Consider the following 9,706-nt stretch of genomic DNA (forward strand, 5'->3'; position numbering starts at 1 on the left):
GCATCAGTTTCAAATAGCATGTTTCAATGATGGGTGTCTAATCAGTATGGAGAACAACAACCAGACTTTAAAACTGTAAAGGCTTTAAAATTGTAAAGAATTTATTAGAATTAAAAAGTCCATATACATACTTCTGCACAGCAATGGATGGAGCAAAGAATAGAAAAGAAAAATATAAAAAGACAGTCCTCTGTTCCTCAGCCCTATACATGTTCTACCTGGACTCCCCCCCCCCAAAAAGTTTTATTTTCAAGACAAAACAAACATAACAAACATAACAGAAATTGAGGGTGTCCAAATCTTCTTAAAAGTTTCTTATTTAAAAACTTGTATCTAAACATATGTTATTTTATATGATTCACCTTGTATCATTGTATAAAACTTGTTGCACATTATTAAAAGTATAGTGTTTATGTCCATAAAGTACTTTATAAACCTGTATATCTTATTTATTGGATTCTTCCATCCATTTATGAAATTTTGACCATGTTTCCTCAAAAATTGTCTCTGATTGTCCTTTCAGAGTTAAAGTTAATTTGTTCATCTCAGCAGTTTCCAAAATTTTCCTTGAAATTTCTTCCCTCCAGGGCACTTCTTTTCTTCTCCAATATTTGGCATATATTATTCTTGCTGTTGTTGTAACATGTATTATAAAATAAGAATAATATTTTGTACAAATTTCTGGTAGAATATTTAATAAATACATACACACTAGGAATAAGGCTCGTTGTGGAAATAAATACAATTAACTCTAGAAAAAAGCTCTGAGTGGGTGCCCTGGTCTTTGGCACTCAGTGTCAGTTTGCTGTAGTGACTTCAGCAGGGTATAGTGACACAGAGCTTACCATTTTCTCCAGGGGAACTGATCTCTGCCATCTGAAGAGCAGATATGTATCTGAGCCCTCTCCTGGAGATTGGCAACAATGGTTCCACAGGAGGAAATGGCTGGTTTGGAGGATGGAGTCTATGGCATTGTACCTGTCTGAGATTCCACCCCTCCTCAAAACCCAGCCCCTCCAGGCTCTACCACCCCAATTTTCCAGGAATTTTCCAACCTGGAGTTGGCTACCCTATCTCCTTCCCAGCCAACCATCAACCCATTTTTATCTGCCCCTCTGACTTCAGCTTTCCACCCTCCCCACGCACCTGGAGCCTCTATGTAGAAAAAGGGCAGTCTTCTCTGCAGTGGGGACCCAAGCAGAAGGGAAGTGACTTCAGCAGGGTGTAATGACCCTGCAAAGCAGCCGTTTTCTCCAGGGGAGCTGATCTCTGCCATCTGGAGAGCAGTTGCAACTCTGAGTGATCTCCAGCCCTCACTTGGAAAATGGCAGCAATGGTTCCCTAGGAAGAAATGGCTGGTTTGGAGGGTGGACACTATGGCATTCTTTTCAGCTAAGGCCTCTCCCCTCCCCCAAACTCTGGCTTTTATAGACTCCACCACAAAATATCCAGGAATTTCACAACCTGGAGTTGGCAAACCTAGTCAGGACTGGCCCCAATGAGTTCCCCACCAAGGCCAAGGTAGGCCTCCTGCCTTTGCCTTTTTACTGACAGAACCAAGCTTGGTTGCCTAGCAACAGCCACTGAGGGAAAAGTTAGCCCCTCAAGAGCCAAGCAGGAGAAGTGTATTCATCAGGAAAGACAGGTGTTTTGGCAGTTTATTCTGTCAGGGAAGGGGCCAGGCGGGCAGTGGGCAGGGGAGAGGAGCAATGCTCCCTCTAAGCCATGGAGTCTTGTGAGCAAAAGTTCTACTTTGTGAGCTACTGGCATTAAAGTTATGAGTGAGTGATTTGGCTACTGCATAAATTAGTTTGCTCTGAAGCCATTTTTCCTGAGCTAAGACAAAAATGTGTGAGCCCGAGGATAAAAATTGTGAGCTAGTTCACATTAACTCAGCTTAGAGGGAACACTGGAGAGGAGCAGACCCAGCATCCAACCAATGGCATGTGAATACTCTCAGTGGTTGCTGGGCCAATGGCTGATGGAGCACCCAGCACAGCCAATGGAAGAGCTGGAAAGTGTCAACACGTTGGGCTACATCTATCTGTCTGTCTGTCTATATCTATCTATCTATATAATATCTATCTATCTATATAATATCTATCTATCTATCTATCTATCTATCTATCTATCTATCTATCTATCTATCTATATCTATATCTATATCTATATATATATGTTGTTCAGTCACACAGTCGAGTCTGACTCTTTGCAACCCCATGGGCAACATCACACCAGGTCCTCCTATCTTCTGCCATCCTCTGGCATTTGCTCAGTTTCTCCAAACTCCTGCCGAATATATGACATTGTCTCAGAAGGTGCTAAGGCTGCAAAGCCTACACAATGTATCTGGGACTAAGTACTGGTGAAATTAGGGGACTTCAGTTCCATTTTGTTTATTACAGTCAAAGACCTGCAGAATCAGGTATACAAAATCAAACAACTAGATATACCAAGAAGACTGTTATGAAAGTTCTAAAAGTATGTAAAGTATGTAAAATATGTGTGTGTATAGAAATACACACACACATACTTTATGTAAAAGTATGTAAAGTGTATATACACACACACACACTTTTAGAACTTTCATAACAGTTTTCTTGGTATATATAGTTGTTTGATTTTGTATACCTGATTCGGCTGGTTAGGCTGGGAAGGAGGGTTGTGCAGATGATGGGGGGGGGGCTGACAATAACAGCACTGTAGGATAGCAGGCATGCAAGAAAGAGGAGGAGGGTGGGTAGAGAGGAGTGGGTGCTGCCACCATTCCCCATGCCACCACCGGCATGTGAGCCAGTTGAGCAGAGGAGGTGGTCACTAACAGGTATGAGCTGGTGCAGTGGCAGCCCCCTCCCCACAGCTGTATTAGCCATGCATGCAGAAGTGGTGGTGTTGCAAGCAGTTGGACTGTTTGGTGGATTAACAGCCAAAACCAAAAAGACAGACCTCCCAGTATCCAAAAATCAAAGACAACAAAACTGGGGCCAAAATCAGTCCAATAATACATTCTTAAGTGTTAGTTATGTATGCTAATATAATTACTTTATACTTGATATAGTATTTGAGTATACAATATATTCATAAGGTATCCAACCTAATCATACAGTATCTTAATAATATACAATAACATACAATAATACAACAATATATCAGTTGCTGCCAACAGTCAGAAGATACTTGTGGAATTTCAAAACATGTACTGTTAACAGTCAAAAGAATGTAAAGCTTATCAAAAGAATGTAGAGCTTGACAAAGCAGCTGGCTTGTGCTTGGTTTCGTCTTTTAACTTCCTCAGAAGAAACTTAGCTGCAAAACAGAATCCATTACAATACATTCATACAGTATTAAAGTGTAACACTTGACACAATTTGTTAACCCGCAATAAAAAATCCTACCTTGTATTGTGCATAAGTTATCTCTATGTTGTAATATTACTTCCTGGTCTCTAAACTTCTCAAGATTTAATATAGGGACTAGCCCTTATTTTCTACAAAACAGAGGTATTGGAATTTAATCCAGTTATTTATATAATTGTTTTATATTAAAGCAATTCTACTTACTACCTACCTTAGACAATATCTCATATGGGACCTGCCCTTGACAGACAAGGCTTCAAAGCCAAAAAGGTCTCATTGTTCTACTGCTACATGCTTACTATATGTATCCTAAGTGATGCCACCTGCAGAAGGCCTTTAAAGAGCCCTTCACCATATCCTATTAATCTGTATAATCTACCAACTAGACTTATAAGAAACATGCATAGTCTATATCTAGATTTAATCCCTTAGGACATTGTGTTTGTAGTCGATGAATCCAAAATGCCTCACGTCTTGCTAAATATTTTTTAAACTTGTAAGTATCAAAGGTTTCAAGTACTAAAAATTTGAAATCTGTACAACTATGTCCCTGTTCTACAAAATGGGGAACCAATGGAGAGTCTAAATATCTCTGACGGATGAGAGATTTATGTTCAATAATATGTGTCCGGATGGTTCTTGTGGACATACCCACATACATTTTAGGAATAGAACAACCACATTGGATCAGATACACTACTTTTTTCATTGCACAAGTAGTAAGTTGCTTTAATGTAACAGTGACATTGATAGAAGGAAAAGTAATTTGGTTTGTTACAATTGCAAGCGCACAAACTGAGCATCTCCCACAGCGATGATGACCACTATTTATCGAAAGGCTTCTGCTAACAAGTAACTCATCTGTATGAATTAAGGAATCCCTAATGCTTATAGAATCCACAAGTATCTTCTGACTGTTGGCAGCAACTGATATATTGTTGTATTATTGTATGTTATTGTATATTATTAAGATACTGTATGATTAGGTTGGATACCTTATGGATATATTGTATATTCAAATACTATATCAAGTATAAAGTAATTATATTAGCATACATAACTAACGCTTAAGAGTGTATTATTGGACTGATTTTGGCCCCAGTTTTGTTGTCTTTGATGGTGGATTAGCAGCTCAGCAAGCAAAGGAATTGGTGGGATTCCCCCCACAAATCTCACGAGTTCCTGGCTTATATAATTTAGGTTTTGAATGAGAAATTGACCCATTTCAGATCCTATGTGGTGAATAGAAGATTCAGATCCACTTTCCTCTGCTGCAAAGAGCCTTCTGCCAGCACAAGGAATCTTCCTACAGTGAGGAACGTAAGAGAAGCCATGTTGGATCAGCCCAGTGGCCCATCCAGTCCAGTCCAACGCTCTGTGTCACACAGTTACCAAAAATAACAGGTGCCATCAGGAGGTCCACCAGCAGGGCCAGAACTTCAGAAGCCCTCCCACTGTTGCCCCCTAAGCACCAAGAATACAGAGCACCACTGCCCCAGACATAGTGTTTCATCTATACATTGCAGCTTACAGCCACTCATGGACCTCTGCCCTATATGTTTATCCTATCCCCTCTTGAAGCGGTCTATTCTTGTACCTGCCATCACTCCCTGTGGCAGTGAATTCCATGTGTTAATGACTCTTTGGGTGAAAAAGTACTTCCTTTTATCTGTTCTAGGCCTACAGCTCATTAGTGTCATTGAGTGCCCACAATTTCTTGTATTGTGAGAAAAGAAGAAAAGTACTTCTTTCTCTGCCTTCTCTATCCCATGCATAATTTTGTAAACCTCTATCATGTCACCCCTTAGTCTTCATTTCTCCAAGCTAAAGAGCTCTAACCTCTTTAACCTTTCTTCATAAGGAAGGTGTTCCATCCCCTTAATCATTTTAAGCCCCTGCCACATGGCAGGGAAAAGACGGGGCGAGGCGAGGCTTTTAAAAGCCGCGCCAAAAAGGAAATGCCCCGGCGGGGTCCCACGGATGTATCGTTGCTCCCCGGCATGATCAGATGCCGGGGAGGATGACACTCGTCGGAGGGGGAGGCTGCCGTACTGCGCATGCTCGAGCATGCGCAGTACGGCAGGGGGCCGGGGATGCGACGGCGGCAAGACGGGCCGCCGATCACACGGGGAGGATGAAGCCGCTCAACCGGATGAACCACCGAAGGTAGGTGGTTCATCTTTGAGGCGCTTCATCGGGGGAAGGGCCGGGTTGGAGGCGGGAGCACGACGTCAGGCAGATGTTGCCGTGGGATCGCGCCCGTCTGATGCGCCTCCAATCCAGCCCGCTCCCAGACCAAACTGCCTCGTATGAACGGGGCCAAAGTTGCCTTTTTCTGCACCCTTTCCAATGCTAGATTATCTTTTTTGAGGTGCAGTGACCAGAACTGTACACAGTATTCTAAATGAGGGACCACCATATATTTATATAAGGGCATTATGATACTGGCAGATTTGTTTTCAATCCCTTTCCTAATAATCCCCACATAGCATTTGCCCTTTTTTTTTGCAGGAGCTTTGAATAAATAGCTTAAGCCAAATCACCACACCCCACCGGAGCCAATCACATGAACTGGGAGCTAACCAATAAAGGACGATGAGTAAGGCAGCCTCTCTTGATTAACAATAGATATTGCTGAGAGTGAGCTACTCAAACCAGAGCTCTCCTCCTACCCAGGCTGCCTTTCAGTTTAAATTGAATTTCAAATGTTAATTTAGCCCTTCTAGGCTTGGATTAAATGGGACTCCAGGTGAAGAGCCTCAGCAGTTACAGGAGGTATCTAACTGCTTGTTTTCTTGTAGGAACAAGAACCCTTCTTTAAACACTGTGAGAATTAGCTTAAAATTTTAAATTTCGTTTAAAATTGGGACCACTGTTTTCAAGCCCTAGCTGTATCTAAACCCTGGCTGCAGTTTATTTTGTTATTCGTTGTTTTCCTTTTTTCTATTACCAAAAACTGCCTAAGGCTTAGCCTCATCTGTGAATTCACTATCCTCTCTAGGCTGTGGTATTGGTACTACAATCTGTAGGTGTAATAACTTAAAAGTGATATTAGAGCATAAACTAGCCCTCCCACAATACAGATAGTCTGCAAATAAATTTTTCTAGGGATCACCCAGTGCCAAATCTTGGAGGCCTTGTTGGTTAAGGCCAGAGAGGATGTACCCACTTGCTTGTTTAAACAAACTTTTGCCATGGTGTTATTCAAAGCAATGAGGACGGTGGGGGATCCGCACGTCTTCACAGGATCCCTGCCGCGGGGGACAGCAATACGTGTTGCGCCGCCGTCGCCAGGATGTGACGCTATGCGTCGCTCTGGCAACGGGGCTGTTTGGAGTCCCGTTGCCAGAGCGACGCATAGCGTCACATCCTGGCGACGGTGGTGCAACGTGTATCGCTGTCCCCCGCAGCAGGGATCCTGTGAAGACATGCGGATCCCCCGCTGCAGCTTGGCAGACCTAGCATGAACCCACAAATGAATCCCGGATCAAGCACGAACCAAGCCGGTTCGTGGTTCCTGAACCAGAGGATCACAGAATGTCCCTCCCATAATCTGCCCTCAAACCTCCACGGAGAATTATGAGGTTTGGGGAGGGTGAGTGTGGGCTCAGAAGGCATTTAAATACCTTCAGAGCCCCACCAGAAGTGAGCTCCGAATGTATTTAAATGCCATTGAAGCGCACCACCAGCCCCAAGGCTTGACCCAAGTAAGCTCTGAAGGCATTTAAATGCCTTTGGAGCTTACCTCCGTGGTGGGCGGCCTTCAGCGCTTGCTCTGGGAGCCCAGTCAAGTCAGTCTACCCGACTCAACTGAGCTCCCAGACTGAGTTCTGAAGGCCTATAAAGGCCTTTGGAGCTCACGTTCGGAGCTCAGATGGTCCAGCCTGACCCAGAGGTGGGATCTGAAGGCATTTAAATGCCTTTGGAGCTCACTTCCAGGTGGGCTGAACTCCCCGGAGCACGAACCAGTTCATGCAATGGGGGAGGTTGTTGTAGGTTCATGGTTTGGGATCCGTGAAAACCCCGAAACCCAAACCTCCAATGAATCTCCATTTTCCTGCTACATGCCTACCCCTAATTAGTACTCTTTTGTCTTCTAGCAAAGCTGCAAAAGAAAACAATGTGTACCTAATAGCATGAAGTTCCAACAGATCAATATGTCTCCTGGACTCAGACAGATACCAGTACCCATGGGCAGAAAGGGTACCACACTCCCCCCCCCCGCAAGAGGGACACATTAGTAAAAATCTCAATGTCGTGCATTTGAGTCCCAAAGGGGCAACCCCTACAGAGATTGTGGACATCTGCTCACCATGATAGGGAACATAACACACACCAAGGGATTGAGAAATCCAAGGTGCCATATCGAATGCTCTCAAAAACCAATTTTGTGCAAACGGGATCACCTCAGTGGTGGAGGCCATATAGCCCAAGAGCCTTGGTGGATTGAAACCCATTTTTCAAGGATCTTTGTACCCAAGAAAAAAGGGTCTGATTCTATACAAAACAGCTTCATGTGTCCAATAGATGGAACTGGAAAAGTATTCTAAGTCAACAAATCTCTCAAAAACATCACATCAACGTAACTGAGGACAGATGCAAAGATCATGTTTAGCATCCCTGCAGAATACGCAAACATGACATTTTAGAAGAGGATATGGATTTACAGTGCAATCCTAAACAGAGTTACTCCCATCAAAATCCACTAAAGACAGTGGGATTAGGTCGGTATAACTCTCCTGAGGATTGTTGTGTTAGTTATCAACTCCTGCCTGGTAACATTTGCATCTCAGTATGATCAACCCTTTAAAAACAGCTGTTCCTAAACAGAAGGCTAAAGTGTTGGACTCTGTGATGTTAGTAACACTGAAAGGAGAGCATCGGAAAAAGCCTGAACATCACTACAGGAGACACACTTCCCTTTGGTGCTCAGAAAAATGGCAACCTTATTAACACTAGTCTGCTTTGTATTTCTGGTTATGGAAACCCTCATTGGAATGGTGGCAAATGGATCTATTATCGTCATTAATTTCTTTGACTGGTTCAGAAACAGGAAACTGTTCCCGACAGACCTGATCCTGATCTGTCTTGGCTTATCCAGACTTTTCCAGCAGGCAGCAGTTATTCTGGATATAACTCTCCTTATCTTGTTTAACCGTGTACTGAGCAATTTACTGTTCATGATGACCATCATATGGACATTTACAAACACCTTAAACCTTTGGTTTGCTACCTGCCTCAGCATTTTCTACTTAGCAAAGATCGCCGTCTTCTCCCATCCCGTTTTTCTCCAAATCAAGCGACGCTTGCCTGGGCTGGTGCCGTGGCTCCTTCTAGGCTCAGTGATCTTCTCTGTTGTCAGGACTATGATTGTTATCACAAACTGGAATTATGGCTTGTCTACCTGCGATCCCTTCAGACCGCTTTCAATCAACAGGAGCAATGTTGAAATGAACCTGCCACCAGTGTGTGGGCATATCACTGCTCTAACTACTGTCTTCGATTTTATTCCCTTTATGGTATTTCTGTCATCGTCCATCTTTTTAATAAGTTCTCTGTGGAAGCACATGAGAAGAGTCCAAAGCAATGGAACTGGCACCAGGGATCTCAACACACAAGTCCACTTGAGTGCCATCAGAGCTCTGGCTTCCTTTGCAGTTCTGTACCTCATCAGCTTTGTAACAACGATTTCACAGTTAGTACTGGTCTGGGAAAACCAACACACTTGGAACATTCTGCTCTTTAACGTGAGTGCTTTGTACCCCTCCGGACATGCCATTATCCTGATATTAATTAATCCCAAATTGAAACAGGCATGGGTTAGGATGATACATCACTTCAAATGCCGTTTGGGGAAAGTACCGTCTTAAAAACCTACCAAATTATCTTAGGGAGAGGATAGTCTCTTCTTCAAGAAGGATCCTGAACTACACTTGGGGAATGATCTATTGAGAAATTCTCTGTGCAAGCTCCAATGAGTTGTGTCAGTAGATCTCCTCAGGAGCAAATTATTGTGGTGAGAAACAGTGTTCCCTCTAAGCTGAGTTTGTATGAGCTAGCTCACGGTTTTTTTAGCTTTCAGCTCACACATTTTTGCCTTAGTTCAGGAAGGATGGCTCCAGAGCAAACTAATTTATGCAGTAGCCAAATCGCTCGCTCACCACTTTAATGCCAGTAGCTCACAAAGTAGAATTTTTGCTCCCAAGACTCCACAACTTAGAGGGAACATTGGTGAGAAATCAGATTTTTTAGCTGGGGTTAGCTGGAGTAGATCTGGATTATATATTATTAATATAGGGGAATTTCAGACAGGTGCTTTCTCCCGGTAGGGAACCGATTCTCAACCGGGT

This window comes from Gekko japonicus, unplaced genomic scaffold (genome assembly GCF_001447785.1).
Source record: "Gekko japonicus isolate JY-2015 unplaced genomic scaffold, Gekko_japonicus_V1.1 scaffold2520, whole genome shotgun sequence".
Taxonomy (NCBI): Eukaryota; Metazoa; Chordata; class Lepidosauria; order Squamata; family Gekkonidae; genus Gekko; species Gekko japonicus.